The following is a 19,530-nucleotide window of genomic DNA, read 5'->3' on the forward strand; positions in this document are numbered from 1 at the left end:
CATCTAGGACTTCCTTGAGAAGCCATATAGGACCTACTCTGGAGGTCATCTGTGACTTTATCAAGAGAGTTATCTGGACCCTCCTCTGGGGTTCATATATGGCCTCTTTGAGTGGCCATCTGGGAGCTATTCAAGACGTAATCTCATCCTCATTGAGAAGACATCTGGGACCTCCTTTGGAGGTCATCTGACACTTCCTTGGGGAGCCATTTGGAACCTCCATGAGAGATTATCTAGGCCCTCCTAGGGAGGACATATGTGACATTCTCCAAAAGTCATCTGTGGCCTCCTCAAGAGGCAATCTGGGACATTCTCTCTGTCATCTGGGACCTCCTGTAGAGGTCAACATTGAGAGTTATGGGACATGTAAGTTAAGTGTCTGTGGCTATTGGTCTGTTTGTGTATGCTGATAGTTCTATCTGTGTCCTGTATTCCCCTCTGTTTACTCTTTTTCTCAGGATGGGAGAACAAGGCCTAAAGTTTCTATATCCAAAAAATATTCTCCCCAATGCTTATAGAGTCCCTCAGAGAAAGATGCATTGGTGTATTCTCTCTCCTATTCTTTGCCATCAGCAACTGTAATGTTAAGTCCTCCCATAACAAAAGTGGCTACATTTACCAGCCTGAGGTGGTACAATATGGCATGTTACCACTATTAACCTTGAGACAGGAACATGAAGGAGATGGGGGGCAGGCCCCCTTTTTAATATATATTCCCTTTACAACCAGTGACCTGTATAACTGGAAACAGCAAACTCCATCTTTTCCAGAATAAAACCAGGGGCTCATTATTTCATTAGAGACAGTAATTTTCACACAGAAGCACATCCGGAATGAGTGTCAGCAAATTTACAGGTGCTTTTCACCTGGTAGAAAAGGGAGTGAATCCTGCTCTGTGACTTGAAAGTAGTCTTTGGACCAGACAGTAGACCCACTATTAACCAGACCATTTAGAGCAAGTCTTTCCACAGACTTACCTAAGCTGAGATGAACAGTGATCGAGGTATGGAAGTGCTTACCTATTATTGCTAGGTTTGATTAGCAGGTATACCTCAGTGGCTAGAAGCCAAGTCATCAAACTAAGATGAGTGAGATAGTACTGTTCCCCAGTGAGTACAATAATGCTTTTCTGGAATTTCTCCCAGAAGCCTATAGGACATATAGTCCTATAGACCTTGATGCTCTGGAGAATCAAAGAGCCCTAAATATGGCCTTTGTTACCCAGTTAGCCCCAGATATTAGAAAAAAAGCTTCAAAAGTTAGAAGATTTTGAGGGAAAGGTGTATTCTAAGTTGGAAGTGGTTGCCCAGTAGGTGTTTGATAGCAGAGATAGCCTGGATAAAAAAGACTCTAAGAAAGGGGGTAGAGTTTTGATAGGAGCATCAGAATAGAGATCAAGAGACGCTTGGCAAAGACTGTACAATTCATTTGCAAATGGCAGTAGGGAAACTCTAGGACTAGATCAGTGTGCTTATTGAAAGCAAAATGGATATTGGGAAAAGGAATGTCCAAGGAGGAAAAAGACAGAAAATGACAGGTTATGTAATCACATAAAACACCAGGAAAATGTGTTCATATCTCTGGAGTAACATGCAAAGGAGCTTGGGGCTCTGAATTCCAACTATGTTCAATTTAAAAAGCAGCCCTCTGCACTTAAGAAGAAATGTGGCAAAGGAAAATTCAAACACTTCTATCTCAAAACACAGGCTTATAAATGACTGAATCTCCATGATGTGGTAGTCAAAACCAACCAAGGGGTTAAAAGCACATAGAAGAGCACATTGGAGAAAACAGAGAATTATTTGATGTGAAGAAAAGATTTAAAGATATTAACTTGTGAGAGTCAAAAAAGAGAAGAATAGCTTCCTGAGGCTCATGATATTCCTGTATAAACCTTTGGATTGCCTCCTCTGTCCCTCTCACGCTCATACAGAGTTCTTTTTTGTAAAAAGTATAAAAAAAATAAGAAGAGGAAAAAAAAGTTGTTTGATTTTTTTGGGAGGGTTGGGGAAAATCCTGTATCTCCCCTATATCTGTCATCAGACTCTGGTTGGAGTCTCTGGTCTGCTTGTGGTCCTGTGGCTTGGTTGGTTTCTTTTGTTAGTTTGTTCGAACAGGCAGAAAAATGCTCTGCTTTACCCAGGATTTTGCTATCCTCCTCCCAAGTTAGTTCAATGGGAGGGGGGTGTGCTTTGAGTATCACAAAAGAGGGAGATGGCTCTTTCCTCAAGTTTGGAGAAGCTGTGATGAGGCTAGGTTCTGAGTGGAGTTGAGGCCTTTCAGCAAACAGTAGCTTTTCCCGGGGCCTAGTTTGTGAGAAACTCACAGAGCCCAGGCTGGAGCCACTCTCAGGGTTTCTGTTTACTGATGTCGAGGCTGCTAAAGGGAGGGGTAGCTTCTGGCACTGATTACTTGGTGAAAAAAGCCACTCCTAGGGTTGGCACACGAACTGGGTGACTTTTCCCTGGGTGGAGCTGAGTCTGGCAGGTCATGCCCTTAAGTTCTTGTGACCTACAAAATGACTCTAGTTTTATTCCAATGCCTGAGTTGGAGCTAGCACCTCCGCCGAGATTTATCGGTGAGCAGCTTGAGAATACTCAAAGAGAAAGGCAAGAGAAAAGGTGAGCAACGTGAGCAGCTTGAGAATACTCAAAGAGAAATGCAGGAATGGCGTGAACGGGCTAAGAACAATCAAAGAGAACTACAAGAATGGCAGGAACAGGAGGAAGCTAAGCAAACAGATATACAGGAATTGAGAGAGCAGGATGAGAATACACAAATATCAATAAAGGCATTCATGAAATCCATTAACAAAGAGCTGAAGGAAGTTAGGGAGACCACAAAGGGAATGCTGAATGGAACCCAACAGAAGGAATGGGAGTCCAAGGAAACCATAACCAATCAACTAAGTGATTTGAGAATAAACACTGGACACCAAATTAAGGAAGTAGAGAAGTCCATACAAGACCTAAAACAAAGCTTCAACAAATAATTTGAAGCCATCAAAGCCGACCAATTACAAGGAAAAGAAATAAAAAACAGAGTAGAAAGTCTTGACAGCAGGTTAGACCATGCAGAAGATCGAATCTCGGGGATTGAAGATAGCCTAGATATTATAAAGAAAGAACATACAACCACCCAAGAAAAGTCAAAGAAATATGATACATCTATCCAACACTTGGAAGACAATATCAAAAGGCCTAATCTATGGATAATGGGTGTAGAGGAGCACCTAGAAACAGAAGTTAATGGTCTAGGAAATTTGTTTAACAGGATCCTAGCAGAGAACATCCCAAACATGCAAAAAGATAGGCCTATTCAGATACAAGAAGCTTTTAGAACACTAAATAGACCAGACCAGAATAGGATATCCCACCATCACAATATAATCCACACAGGATCAACTCAGAACAAGCCAAAGATCCTGAAAGCTGTGAAGGAGAAAAGATTAATCACTATAAAGGGAAAACAATTAGAATCACCTCAGATTTCTCAGCAGAGACATTCAAAGCAACAATAGTCTTGAATGATGTATGCCAAGCCCTAAAAACAAACAACTATCAACCAAGAATAGTGTACCCAGCTAAACTCTCCTTCATAACTGAAGGCCAAACAAAAACCTTCCATAGCAAAGAAAAATTGAAACAATACATCTCCACAAAACCAGCCCTACAAAAAATTCTTAAAGATGTCCTACACATAGAAAACCAAGAAGACCACAATAAAGGCCAAGAAACTGCACCCAAACTGAGAATCCAAGAACCATAGGAAGAACCCAGTTTTCACAACCCCTAAGAAGGTGGATAACATGGCAGGAACTCCAAAATACCTCACATTCCCATCTCTTAACATTAACGGACTTAACTATCCAATTAAGCCACATAGACTGTCTAGTTGGATTAAAAAACAAGATCCTGCTATCTGCTGCCTTCAGGAGTCACATCTTGCCCTTAAAAACAAACACATTTTCAATGTCAAAGGCTGGAGCAAAATCTACCAAGCAAACCGCCCCCATAAACAGGCGGGAGCTGCAATCCTAATATCAGAAAAAATAGACTTCAAATTAAAAATTGTGAGAAGAGATAAAGAAAGTCGCTAAATACTAATTAAGGGATCTGTCCTTCAGGAGGATATTACAATTCTAAATATCAATTCGCCAAACAATGGAGCACCCAAATTTATCCACGAAACACTACTTTCCCTCAAATCCCACATAAATCCAAAGACATTAATTGTTGGGGATTTTAACACACCACTCTCCCCACTAGATAGATCAACTCGGAAAAAATCAACAGAGAAACTGCAGATCTAAACAGCTGCATAGATCAACTAAATTTAACAGACATCTACTGAATATTTCACCCAGCAGCATCAAAATACACGTTTTTCTCAGCAGCACATGGAACATTTCCTAAATTAGACCACATTTTAGGCCACAAAGGAAACTTGTTCAATTTCAGAAACATTGCAGTTATGCCTTGTATTCTCTCTGACCACAAGGGAATAAAATTAGAACTCAACTTCAAAAGCCACCAAAGAAAGTACGGTAACACATGGAGGCTGAACAACACACTGCTGAAACACGAGTGGGTAATGGAAGACATTAGAAAGGAAATTCAAATGTTCATGCTATTCAACAAAAATTAACACACAAATTACCAGCTCTTCTGGGACACAGCAAAAGCAGTACAAAGAGAAAACTTTATAGCTCTGAGCTCCTACATCAACAAATTGGAGAGATCTGAAACCAACAATTTAATGAGACATCTGAACCTCCTTGAAAAACAGCAGCAAGATAAACCCCAATCCAGTAGACAGAAAGAAATAATTAAAATTAAATCAGAATTAAATGAATTAGAATCCAAAAAAACTATAGAATGAATCAACAAAACAAACAGTTGGTTCTTCGAAAAACTTAACAAAATTGACAGACCCTTGTCGTGACCACCTCGACCAGCAAGGAAAACGCGACCCGGGATTCTTCTCAATGCAGTTTATTCAGGAACCTTGTAACAAGCTTCTCTCCCACTTCTCTCCTGCCCGCTTCTTCCTGGTTCTTCCTGCTTCTTTCCTCAGCCCCCGGGCTCCAGTTATAAGCCTCCTGGATGGCTAATCCCGAAGTGCCACCTGGCATATACCGATATGACTGCAAACACGGAAGCAAACTAGGAGCCAAGTCATAGCCATATAAGGAGTTGTTTTTTACAGAGAGCACTCCTCACCGGGAAGACGGAAGGCGGGAGCCTGTGCCATCTTAGGTCGTGGCCGCACCAGGCGGCCCCGCCATTTTAGCTACAATGTTGCTTTTGCAGCCATCTTTGGTCGCGGCTCCGGCAGCTCACCACAGCTCCCCCTTTTTTGTTTTATTAAGCAACAGGTAAGAGTAGAGGTTGGGCCTCTGTCTAAAACATTAATGAGAGGACCTTGCACTGGTCTTCGCCTGAGGGTCGCCTTCCCCAGTGATGACCAGGCCCGTCCGATGCCTTTTTTGCAGAGGTGGGATCTTGGGCATCAACCCACTTGCAACCCAACATGCTCTTCTTGGGCTCACGCCAGGGAGTGATTCCCAAGTGCAGTGCTTTTGCCTCCCACCCTGTGCTATTCCTTTAACGTGGCAAACCACACGTAGGGGGACTGTCCAGCCTCAATGGCAGTGAAGGCCTGGACCTCCGTAGCCATACTTCTGCGCTGCGAGCTCCTAACCCGTTATATGCACCACAGGCACAACAAGATCACCAATGCCAGGATACCAATAAGGGAGCCCATTCCCGCCCACTCCTTCAAATGATCCACAGCTGTCAAAATCCAGGAGGAAACATCTTGTAACAGGGCATCATCCATCCCGGTAGAGTTTATTGTGACAATGGCCGATCGTAGCTGCAACATCAATTGGTCGAATTCCCCCGTCCAGTTGCCTAAAAGATAACTTGACAGTTGTTTAGTCAAATTTGCTACTTGGGTATAGTTATAATACTGAATAGCAGTAATACAAAGCCCTTCATATTTTTGAACACATCCCAGCTGAACCAACTGCCACAGGATATCAACCTGTTCCTGCACAAGTTCAACCCTTTGATTTAGCAGCATCAGTCCTCCTTTTAATTGTGCATTGGCCGCTTGTTGTAAATCCAGAGCTCTGGCTGTAGTAGCCGACAAGTTATTTAAAGTCTGAGCCATCTGCACAGTATGTGACATGGCGACAGCGGCAGCCGTCGCACCCGCAGCAGCCACAGCTATAGCACTTACAATGGCTGCAGTGATGCCAAAATCTCTCTTATGCCTTAACAAGGTTACAGCTTGAGAAGCATCTACTGGCACAGGCACCCAACGTGGGATGCGTGCAACTATAGCTAACGGATACTGAGAACTCCAGCAGGTAGCATAATAGCAGGTTTCATTAGTGCAAGCACATACATCATCTGAGCATACAGAGGTGTTGTTAATTACCAAAAACACAAAAGGGGAAACCACACACACGGGTGTAGGCTGATAGCTAAATACCGTATAATTCTTACTAGAATGACAATTGGCACCTACAGTACAGGCAGTACTAGCCAAATTGCAAGTCATGTTTGCTATAAAAAAGTGACCTCCTTGCAGCATAGCCATAGGTTCGGCCTGCAAGCAACTTCCATTAAGACCACATAACAGCCAATTATTAAAGGGATTAATTCCAGCCCAGAATTGTACACTAGCATTGGACAAAACACTAGGGGAGAATGAAAGACGCTCAGAATCATCAGCCCAAACAGCGCGTCGTGATTGGCAACCTGTCCAAGGCCAAGCCTCCCCCGTATGTTCAGGCGGGCAAAAAGGGGCCCATTTAGATTGTTCTACAATCCACGGGTCAGTACTTAGCTTTAAGCTTTCATAATGTCTGCCTAAGACAGTACCGACAAATCCAGTAGCATTTGCCCAAACCTCAGTTGATCCCGGATTATCATACCAATATCTAAAATACTCGGCCAGGGAACCAGTCAAGGCCATGCAACTACCATTAAGGGTCACATCACTTAAGAAAAAGCATAGCGTACCCATCAAGCTAATTTTTCTAGCTTCACCTATCCCTGCTATTTGTTTAACCTCTGGGTAAAAGGGAAGGTTAAGAGTTTTATTTGTAGTGAAAAATGTAGGGAAAAGAGAGGCATCATGTCTCACGGGCATGGGCCTCGGGAATGCAGACAGTATCCCCCATCTCTCTACCGTCTGCCACTGTTGGATCATCAGGAGCTGTATGATCAGCAAAGCAATCCTTTGTTTCTTTCAGGTTCCATTCATCTTGGACTCACCGCACAAGTCGTTCAGGCATGCACTCTGGATCCGAGCGATTCTGGGGAAAAACACAAACAGATCCTCGTGCCCATACCAGCACTGGGTCAGGCCCGTTCCAGAGGCCCGTTAGCACATCCTTCCAGAAAGCCGATCCTAAGGCCAAAGGAGTGGAACAGTTATGCTTATCCGCCGCTGAGCGACCAGCGTTATCCAAATTCAAAAAATTTAGGGTGAAAAGTGTCATGGCTATTCTTTGTCTTGCTGTAGCCATCAGGGGTCCAGCTCCCCCTTTTTGTTTTATTAACATTTCCTTGATAGTACGATGAGCTCTTTCCACAATTCCTTTTCCTTGAGGGTTATAGGGCAGTCCATGCACCAGGGTAACACCCATTTGAGTGCAAAAGGAAACAAAGCGCTGCCCAGTATAGGCCGGACCATTATCAGATTTTAGCTGTTTTGGCATTCCCCAGGCCACCCACGCTTCCAGGCAGTGAGATATTACATCAGTAGCCTTTTCCCCTGACAGGGGGGTGGCAAGTATAACACCCAAAAAGGTGTCAACAGAAACATGTAGATATTTTAAGCGGCCAAATTCTGGTACAAGAGTTACATCCATTTGCCATACTTTTAAGGGTCTTAAACCACGTGGATTAACTCCAAACGTAGGGGGCTTATGGTAAATAATACATTGGGGACACTCCTTTACCACTTGACATGCATCCGCTCTAGAAAGGGAAAAGTGGCTTTGTAAAGTCCTGGCGTTTACATGAAATTTGGCATGAAAATTTTTTGCTAAGTCAACAGAAGAAGCATGGAGCACCCACTCAGCACGAGTGTGTGCATCAGCTAGGGCATTACCCTTTGTCAGTTGTCCTGGGAGACCCGTATGTGCTCGAATATGCATTGGAAAAAAGGGTTCCTTGCGTTGCCATATAAGGCATTGTAGCAAGGTAAAAGGAGCTAGAACAGAACTGGTAGCCTTTATTGTACCAACCGCTTCTAATATCTTTAAAGCATTTATTACATAGGCTGAATCTGATATTAAATTAAAGGGACAAGAGAAAGCTTTAAATACTTCAATTACAATCATCAACTCAACAATCTGTGGGTTACCAGGGACAAATTGATGCTGCACGGGGTCTTGGTTACCTGCGACGTATACCCCGCATCCCGTTTTGGAACCATCCGTAAAAATATTTATAGCCCCTCCAATAGGCTTTTGGGCAGTTACCTTTGGAAAAATCAATGGATGTTCCTTTACAAATCTCAATAGGGGGTCTTTGGGCAAATGATTTTCAATAACTCCTGGAAACATGCATCTCAAAATGGACCAATTATCAATAGTGGCACATAAAGTCTGAACTTGGTAGGCATTGTAGGGAACAATGATGGAGTGCGGATAAACTCCAAACAACTGTAAACTCTGTTGAACTCCTTGCAGAGCTAAGCCCGCTACCGCCTCAGGGTTATACTCCAGCGCCTTTCCGGGGGAAACATGAGAGTGTAACCACATCAACGGCCCCTCTTGCCAAAGTACCCCAGTTGGTTGGGTCTCAGTGGGAAGAATGCATAAATCAAAGGGTTGGCCATCTTGTAGCCTGTTTAAACAGGCGGCACTTAAGGCATCCTCCACCCTTTTGAGCGCAAATCGGGCGCTCTCAGTCAAGTCTCGTGGGGAGTTTAAATCTATATCTCCTTTTAACATATCAAATAAGGGTTTTAATTCATAATTTGGCAATTTCAAATACCCCCTTATCCAATTAATATCCAACAACAATATTTGAAAATCATTTAAAGTCTTTAAGTTATCTTTTCTCAGGGTCAATTTTTGGGGCATGATCGACCTGGGATGAATCTTAGCTCCTAGGTACTCCACCACTGTGCCTGTTTGTATTTTTTCTGGTGCTGGATAAAGACCCTGTTCCCTAAAGGCCAAAACTCATTCTGCATAGGCCTTTTGTAACCCAGCTTCTTCCTTATGAGCTATCAAAATGTCATCCATATAATGGACCACCCTGAGTTTAGGATGCCATTCTTTAACAGGAGCTATAGCCCTGCCGACAAACAGTTGACACATAGTGGGGCTGTTGGCCATACCCTGTGGCGACACTACCCACTCATATCTTTGGTCAGGTTCCTCATGGTTACAAGTGGGCACAGTAAAGGCAAAGCACTCACAATCAGCGGAATGCAAGGGGATAGAAAAGAAACAATCTTTATATCTATTACTATAATAGGCCAATTGGCAGGGAGTGCAGAAAGCAAAGGTAACCCTCTTTGTACAGGGCCCATAATTTGCATTTGTGCGTTTATGGCACGCAAATCATGAAGTAATCGCCATTTACCCGACTTCTTTTTTATCACAAATATTGGAGTATTCCATGGTGAAACTGAGGGTCTCACATGGCCCAGGGCTACTTGCTCTTCTACCAGTTTATGAGCGGCTAAAAGCTTTTCAGAGGATAGAGGCCACTGAGCTACCCATACCAGTTCCTCCGTCTTCCAGGTAATGGGAACTTGATTCTCAGCAGCCCCTATGAAAAACCCAGCCCATGTCTGTCAAGTTTTTGGTGGACATCAATAGGCTCTTTCCAGCCTTGCAAGTTTTTTCCCAGTCCTTGCCCTGGGCAGTAGCCCATTTGTAACATCATTTCCTTTGAGGTAGGAGAATATTCATTACTAAGGCAAAACCCCATCTCTTTCAGTAAATCTCGACCCCACAGGGAGACAGGCAATTCTAAAACATAAGGCTGGATGTTTTCAGAGTGTCCCTCTCCATCCTTCCAGTTGAGAGGTCTTGCACTTTTGTCAGGAGCTTTGGCATAGCCCAACCCTTTCTGGGTTTGTCCTGAGGCCTGTAATGGCCACCCTTTCGGCCAATCCTTTTTGGCAATAATGCTACGATCGGCCCCTGTGTCTAACTGTCCTATAATCCTTTTTCCTTCAATCTCCAGCTCAAGCGTGGATCTCTGGTCTAAATCCATGGCTAGGTACACTGACTCAATTCCGGAGGAGCCAAAACACTTTTTACCTCTCTCAGACTGTATGGCAGGAAATTTTCCATGTAGGCTAGGCAGGAGTAACAATTGGGCAAGTCTGTCTCCAGGGGAAATTGCTACAATACCTTTTGGAGCTTCGACCATGATTTTAACTATACCTGTATAATCTAGGTCAATAACTCCTGGGTGATTACTTTAAGCCCTCTAAGAGTAACGGAAGACCGGCCAAGTAGTAACCCCACTGTGCCTCGTTCTAAAGGACCTTGAAAATCTGACTCTATTAACTGAACGCCCAATTGCAGGGTTAGTACGAGTCTGGTGGTGGCGCGGAGGTCCAGTCCCGCCGAGCCTGTAGTGGCTCTCCGCGGTTCTTGGGATGCCTCAGGGTAGGCCATCCTTCTTGGGAAATTTCCTCGTTTGGGCTCTCCATTGCACCATACATTTGCGGGCCCTGGGGACGGGGGCCCCTCTGCCCGTTTTCTGGCTGCATGATGGGGCCCAAGAACTGGCCGTTACATCTTTGACCGATCTACATTCACTGGCCCAATGCTTTCCCCTTTTACATCTGGGGCACAGCCCTGGCTCTTTACCCGTTGTAACTCCTCCAGCCCTTCCGGTTCCTCTTTTCTCTGGGCAATCTCTCTTAAAATGACCAGCCTTGCCACACTTAAAACATACTCCAGATGTCACTCCAGAGTTCCCCCCCCCCCCTGCCTACTTGAATACTGGAGTACTGCGGCAGCAAGGCCTGCATTAGTTAGAGGTCCTCCCAGCTCCCTGCACACTTTCATCCATGCCTCCAACCCTCTATTTTTATACGGGGTAATGGTGGCTTTGCATTCTTTGGTGAATTGCTCATAGACTAATTGTTTTATAATAGGCATAGCCATGTCAGGATCCCCAAAAATTCTGCCTGCTGCTTCCACCATTCTGGCCACAAAGTCTGAAAAAGGCTCAGTAGCCCCCTGCAGGATCTTGGTGAGATTGCCGCTAACTTCCCCCTTATTTGTTAGTGATTTCCACACCCAAATGCAAATATCATTTATCTGTTGATACACTTAAGGGGGATATCCTGTCTGAGCATTAGCAAAGTGACCTTGTCCTAAGAGCATGTCTCTGTCCCAAGCCTGACGACCGTTCGCTTGATTGATGGCTGCCTGTTCATTACAAAATTCCAGCATAAATGCTCTCCAATCCAAGTCTTGGCCTGGACTCAAACATGCCCGTGCTAGGCTTGCCCATTCAGAGGGGGTCATGCAATATCTCTTTATAGCTTCCACTTGAGCTACGGTAAAAGAGGCTGTAAGCCAATATGTCTGAACAGACTCAGCCAGGGACTTAATTACTTTAAATTCTAGAGGCTCATGGAATCTCTGTTGATTATTGTCTTGAAAAACTGGGAAGGCGAGTTCTGCTCGAGCAGTTCGCCAAATGTCTGGGCAAAACGTGTGCCCATTGGCTCCATGTTGATATGGAGGAGGAGCTAAAGGGGTCTGACCGGAATTTCTTTCTATGTCCTCATTAAGTGCAGGTTGGCTTAGCTTAGGTTACCCTTGTTTGATACCGCTCCTCTTCATCTGTTGAATAAGTGCTCTCACTTCCTCTTCCTGTAACTCGCTGGAACTCCCTCTTTCCGATTTTAGCTCGGACAGATCTGGTTATACATGCCCCCTTTTGTCTTGTTCACTGTCTCCCTTTTCACTGATCGCCTCATCTGACCTCTCCTCCTGTAACTGCTCCAGTGCTGACTGTCCATTTTCTATAATCTCATAGCAGCTCTGATCCTCCAGGCAGCCACTAATCAATTTCCAAATGGGGCGGACTCCTGCCTTTAATGTGCCCTGTTCATAGGCAAAGTCCAAATCCCTCCCTACTTTGTCCCAGGAGGCTATTTTAAGGCTCCCGGAGACTATGAACCAAGGAGCTACAATGTTGCATTCCTCAAGGAACCTCTGTAAAGTATCCTTTTTTAACTTTAGTCCTTTTGAGCGTAGCAGCTCTTCCAGGGACAGAAAAATTGGATGTGACATCGTGGCACCCATCTTAGTTCTAAAAGTTTTATTTTTTGTTACTTTCACTTTAGGCCTGTATATTATTTCTTCCCGGGTTTCCGCTCTCTCTTTTATCTACAGAGAAGAGCCCTGTATTATGCCCGCTTTAATTGCGGATTCCCACTTCACCTGGGAAATTACCCCCGCTCTTGTCGTGGATTCGCCCTTTTCCTGGGAACTTACCGGTGCACCACCCTGACTGCAGAGAGTTCTGAATCCCCGTGCGGGCCGCCAGCTGTCGCAACCACCTCGACCAGCAAGAAAGACGTGACCCGGGATTCTTCTCAATGCGGTTTATTCAGGAACCTTGTAACAAGCTTCTCTCCCACTTCTCTCCTGCCCGGTTCTTCCTGGTTATTCCTGCTTCTTCTTTCCTCCACCACCACACTCCGGTTGTAAGCCTCCTGGATGGCCAATCCCGAAGCTCCACGTGGCATATACCGATAGGGCTGCAAACACGGAAGCAAACTAGGAGCCAAGTCATAGACATACAAGGAGTTGTTTTTTACAGAGAGCACTCGTCACCGGGAAGACGGAAAGCGAGAGCCCGCGCCATCTTAGGTCGCAGACGCACCACGCGGAACTGCCATTTTATCTACAATGTTGCTTTTGTGGCCATCTTTGGTCGCGTCTCCCACAGCTCTCCACAGACCCTTAGCAAATCTTATCAGAAAAAGAAGAGAACACACCCAAATAAATAAACTCAGAGATGAGAATGGAAACATCACCACAGAAAAAACCACGATTCAGAACATGATAAGGAAATACTTCTCAAAACTTCATGCTAATAATTCTGAGAACTTGACAGAAATGAACCTTTTCCTAGCAAATATTGACATGCCAAAACTAAACCAAGATGAGTTAATCTATCTTAACAGGCCCATATCAAGCTTTGAAATAGAAACAGCAATAAGAGACCTCTCAGCTAAGAAAAATCCAGGAACAGATGGCTTTAAAGCAGAATTCTACAAGACATTTAAAGCAGAGCTCACACCAATATTCCTCCAAATCTTCAATGAAATTGAAAGTTGATTACCAAACACATTCTATTAAGCCATCATAACCCTCATCACAAAACCAGGCAGGGACTCATCAAAGAAAGAGGACTGTAGACTCATTTCTTTGATAAACATTGATGCAAAACTTCTCAACAAAATTTTGGCCAATCGACTTCAACAATTCATCCAAAAAATCATACAGCATGATCAAACAAGATTCATTTCAGGGATGCAATGTTGGTTCAACATACGCAAATAAATTTATATTATTCATTACATCAACAGGAGCAAGGATAAGAACCAAATGGTGATCTCAATAGATGCAGCACACCTTGATGATGAAGGTTTTGGAAAAATTAGGAATCCATGGAACATTCCTCAATAAAATAAAGGCTGAATATGACAAACCTCAGCAAGCATTATACTTAATGGCGAAAAACTATAGCCATTTCCTCTTAACTCAGGAACAAGACAAGGATGTCCACTCTCTCCAATTCTCTTCAATTTAGTATTAGAATGCCTACCTACAGCAATAAGACAAAATGCAAACATAAAGGGGATCCAAATAGGGAAAGAAGAAATAAAACCCTCCCTCTTTGCAGATGACATGATCTTGTATTTAAAGAATCCCATAGACTCCACCCCCAAATTACTCACGCTGATTCAAAACTTTGGCAAAATAGCAGGGTATAAACCTAAACCCCCAAAATCAATGGCTTTTCTGTATGCCAATAATGAGAAAAGTGTGTCTGAAAAGTAACTCCATTTGTAATAGCCCCTCAAAAAATAAAATACCTAGGAATTAACTTAACCAAAGAAATCAAGGACCTCTATGATAAAATCTTTAAAATCTTGAAAAACGAAATCAAAACAGAACTTAGAAAATGGCAAAACCTCCCATACTCCTGGATTGGAAAGATTAACATCGTGAAAATGGCAATACTTTCCAAGGCTATCTACAAATTCAGTGTGATACCTATCAAAATTCCAACCTCATTCTTCAAGGAAATAGAAGAGGCAATCCAAAAATTCATAGGGAACAATAAAATACCTCAATAGCAAAAACACTCCTGAACGTAAAAAACACTGCTAGTGGAATATCAATACCAAATTTCAAACTCTAATATAAAGCCAGAGTAATCAAAACAGCTTGGTACTGGCAAAAGAAAAGACCGCAGGACCAATGGAATAGATTGAGAACCCAGAAATGAACCTACAGACCTATAGCCAACTAATATTTGATAAGGGAACTAAAAGAATAGAATGGAAGATAGACAGCCTCTTCAGTAAATGGTGCTGGCAAAATTGGTTAACCAATTATAGAAAACGAAAACTAGATCCTTATATATCACCTTGCACCAGAATCAACTCCAAATGGATCAAAGACCTCGGAGTCAAAGCAGATATTCTGAAAACATTACAGGATGGAATAAGAGAAACCCTAGGCCTCCTTGTCTCAGGCCGAAATTTTCTTAATAGAGATCCAGAAACACAACAAATGAAAGAAAGGTTGGACAAATGGAATTGCATGAAATTGCAGAGCTTCTGCATGGCAAAGGACATAGCTAGCAAGATCAATAGAAAGACCACAGATTGGGAGAAGATCTTCACTAGCCATACAACGGACAAGGGTCTAATATCTAAAATATACTTGGAACTCAAAAAATTAAATTCCCCAACAACAAATCCTCAAAGAAACAACTGCCCAATAAATAAGTTGGCTAAAGACTTGAAGAGAAACTTCTCTGAAGAAGAAAGAAGGATGGCCAATAGACACATGAAGAAATGTTCAACATCCCTAGCCATAAAAGAAATGTAAATCAAAACAACATTGAGAAACCACCTCACCCCAGTTAGAATGGCTAGAATCAAGAACTCTAATAACAACAGTTGCTGGAGGGGATGTGGACAGAAGGGAACCTTACTTCATTGTTGGTGAGAATGTAAACTTGTTCAACCTCTTTTGAAAGCAGTATGGAGGTTCCTGAAAAGCCTTCACGTAGAGCTATCCTATGACCCAGCAATCCCACTTTTGGGCATTTACCCAAATGTTTACAAACAAGACCACACTAAAGCTGCCAGAACAACTATGTTTATTGCAGCATTATTTACCCTAGCTGAGATATTGAACCAACCCAGATGCCCCTCAGTAGATGAATGGATCAAGAAAATATGGTATATATACACAATGGAATTCTATGCATCTATCAGAAAGAATGACATTGCCCCGTTTGTTAGGCAATGGAAAAATTTTGAAAAAATTATATTAATTGAAGTAAGCCAAGCCCAAAGAAACATAGATCCTATGGTTTTCCTTATTTGCAATATCTAGTATATGTATGAGTCAAGCAAGAAAGGTCAGATAATGTGATGTTAGGAAAATGACCCCTTAGATATGCATATAAATGTTTTTTTTCTTTAATGCATTTGTTTCTAACTCATTTATAAGATTATTTCTTTGTAGCTTTGTATGTTCCTCCCCCACTGTATTACTCTGCTTTCACTGTATTTGATGTTGGAATAATTTGTGGAGGAGATGGGGAAAAACAAGTCGTTTAAGGATACAGATGGACCCGATGCAACTATGAGAAGTAAAAGTTGTCATATCAAAAACGAACTTGACAACTTTGGTGGGGGGGGGGATTGTGAGAGGCAAGGTGAGGCAGGGAAGGGATGTGAAGTATAAACAATGGAGGAGGCTGCAGTTCTTGATAAGAAATGTACTTATTATCTTGCCCATGTGATTGTAACCCCTCTGTACAGTATGTTCACAATAACTAACTAACTAACTAACTAACTAAATAAATAAATAAATAAATAAATAAATAAATAAATAAATAAATAAATAAATATGAGAAGAAGATAAAAAGAGAAGAAAATCCTCAAAAGGAACCTATAAAATACTCAGAATCAAATGAAATTCAAGTATATTAACCTGGATGATTTTGAGGCAAATTAGGGGACTATGGACCGACAGAAGCACAAGACAGAAATACTGCCATCCTTGCTCACCACAAGTGAGGTCAAGCAGAAATCCTGATGCTGCATTAAGAAATATGGACGTGAAAAATGAGCTGGACCTGATATAAGAATGTATTAGTCTGAAGTACATGTCGATTATAAGCTTTGAAAATTGTCACCAGAAATTCAAAGCAACAGAGAGGGAAGGAAAGAGTAGTTAGCAGAGAAGACGGGGAAGTGCTGTCATAGATGAGGCCAAGAAAAGTGAACAGGAAAATATCAGGCTCAAGAAAGAGATTATTACTTTTTAGAAAGAGTTAAATGGCTACATGCTCTGATAGAATGCTAGGGAAAGGGAAAGAACATTAGGAAGAAAAATAGAAGGGCTAAAAATCATTTGAAATATCTGTCACAAAATACACTGAAGTGGAAAACTGGAAAGAGAAACTAGTAGACTAAAAGCCCTGAAAACTGTTGAGATCTTCTCCATAAATGTAATGCAGAAGCATCATGTCCCAATGGAATAGGTGGATATGGCCAAAAAATATACCTTGCAATAGCACCTTTGTGAACTTAAGGGACGAGCTGAAGAGCAAGCAAGATGTTGTGAGAAGGAGCAGCAGTTTTCCAGTCAAAGGAACTCTCCTGTGACCCTGCCAAAACAGTTACAGTTTAAGGAGCTCATTGAGAAGGAGAGTGGGATTTTGAAAGCAAGTTTGAGAGAAAAGGAGGAGAATAAAGGGGAAGAAGTCTCCAAGGTTCAGAATACTGTACAGGAGTTAAAGAAACTAGAGACCTTAAGATACAGGGAAACATCTGAACTGATCAGGTGGCTTGGGAGATCACTCTAAAACCAGTGGAATCTCTAAAGCTACTAGTCATTAAAATTAAAGGAAGAAGCAAAAACAGTTGTAATAAGTGTGCAAATATTGACACTGACCTTATGAAAAAAGCATACAAGCTCAAGCTTTCTGTCAGTTTACGTGTAGATATTTGCACCCAGGTAAATTGCCCGAGGCCACTACCTAAAACTGTTCTGAAAACCAGTGGGGCCTTAGCGTGACAATACTTAGTAAGGTGTGTAGGTAATTTCCAACAGGTAAATGCTGAAAAGCTGGAACCTATGGAAAGAATTCATATGTGAGGAACCTCAGATGGTGAATTTGGAAAGTGGACTTCACAGAGGTAAAGCCTGGAAAGTATGGGTATTGGTATCTATTAGTTATAGTGGGCACTTTTTCAGGCTGAGCTGAGGCATGTAATAATTCCTTGATTTGGCTTACCCTTAGCTGTGGGGTCCAAAGATGGCCCTGCATTCATGGCCCAAGTTCTCAATTATTAACTAACACTCTAGGAATAAATTGGAAGTTGCAATCCATTTATAGAGCTCAGAGTTCAAGGAATCAGAAAGAATGACTATGCCCTCAAAGGAAACTAACTAAATTAAATACAGAGACTGTCCATGGCTAGGTGAGCCTCCTCCACTTTGCTTATCTTCGAGGAAGATGTAGCTCTTATGTTAAAGGATTTAATCCCTTTGAAATACTTTACGTTGGACCACTCCCTTTGGTTCCTAAATTTGGGAAGGCTATATTAACAGAAACGTCTAACTACAATCTGCAGGCTTTACAACATATTCTTTTATGGACCTATCCTTTGGTAACCAAGGCCCACCAGCCACCTATGAAAACTCCACCTGAACGGGAGGGGCAAAGATGGCAATGGAACAGCAGGAAAACACCACAGATCTCCCCAACGAAATACAGAGTTTGGATTTCAATGCTCCGTTTCTGCAAGTGACCCACAAAAAAAAGGCGATTACTCAGAGATACAGAAAGTGAAAAAAGAAAAGGGAAAAACCTACATAGACAGTAAAGTGGGAAGACCCTTCCCCCACCCCTTGTTGGTGATGGGGCTCTCCGCTGAGCAGCTTAAGTGATGGAACTTTGTGCCAGGTTGCTTAAGTGGCTTGGCTCTGGACCCTCAGAGGACCACACACCCACAAGCATCCCAAGGATCACAGAAGACTCCCAAGGTCCAGTGCCAACCCAGAGAATACAAACTGAAATCTCAGAAGACAGAATCAGCATGAAGATTCCCCTCACCCTCCCTGGCATGGCACCTCTGCCTGGCTGGTGCAAGAAGCCCAACCCAGTCAGGAGCAGCAGCAGCTGTCAGCAGGGGCGAATGACCCTAGACTTGCGGTGTGGCACCTCTGTCCTGCTGGTGTAAACAGCCTAGCCTAACCTGGAACAGCAGCAGCAGCTGGCAATAGTGGCAAACCACCCAGACTCTGTGCACAATGCCCCTTGGCACTAGCCCACAGGAACAGCCCAGACCAGCCTGGGGCGGCAGTGATAACTGTGGCAGGGACAGCTTCAGTGAACAAGTCCAGACCCATGCCTGTTTGTACCTCTCTATACTGGCCCACATAAGCAGCCTAGCCCAGCCTGAGGCAGCAGCACTGGTTAACACCTGACTCGTGGTAGGGTGGAGCGCGTCTCCATACCGGCTTGCATAACCATCCCAGCCCAGCCCATCGTGGCAAAGGTGGTGAACAACCCCAGACATGATGCAGGGTGTGGTGCTGAACAACCCCAGAATAGCCTCATGAACTTTCCTGCCTGGTCTGGCTTTGAACCTGAATACACAGATCTGAGCCTCCTGAGTAGTTACAATTACAGGCATTCACACCAGCAGGTCTGACTCTTGCCAACCCCTTCACTTTTTCTACAATAGATCATTTTTTAGTTCATACAAGGAATTTAAGCAAATACAAGAGGATCGACATAATACCCTATATTCTATCTGATCATAGTGGAATCAAACTAGTTCTCAATAACAAGACATAAAGCAGAAAAAACTTAAACACATGGAAATTAAACTGCACTAAGTTGAACAATACTTGGGTCACAAAAAAGCTAAAGAAGAAATTAAAAAAGTTCTTACAATTCAGTGAAAATGAAGAAACATCACAAAGAAACCTATGGGACCCAATGAAGGCAGTCCTGAGAGGCAAATGTATTGCTCTCAGTGCACATATCAAGAAAACAGAGGCCAAGTAAACAATCTTATGATACAACTAAAATTGGTACAGAAACAAGAAAAAAATTGAACCTAAAGTTGCTAGACAGACAGAGATAACCAAAATAAGAGCTGAAATTAATGAGATAGCAATTGAGAAAATTATGAATAAAATTAATAAAACAAAAAACTGTTTCTAAGAAAAAAATCAATAATACTGATAGA

The sequence above is a fragment of the Dipodomys merriami genome, unplaced genomic scaffold (genome assembly GCF_024711535.1).
Source record: "Dipodomys merriami isolate MVZ:Mamm:240054 unplaced genomic scaffold, mDipMer1.0.p SCAF_101, whole genome shotgun sequence".
Lineage (NCBI taxonomy): Eukaryota > Metazoa > Chordata > Mammalia > Rodentia > Heteromyidae > Dipodomys > Dipodomys merriami.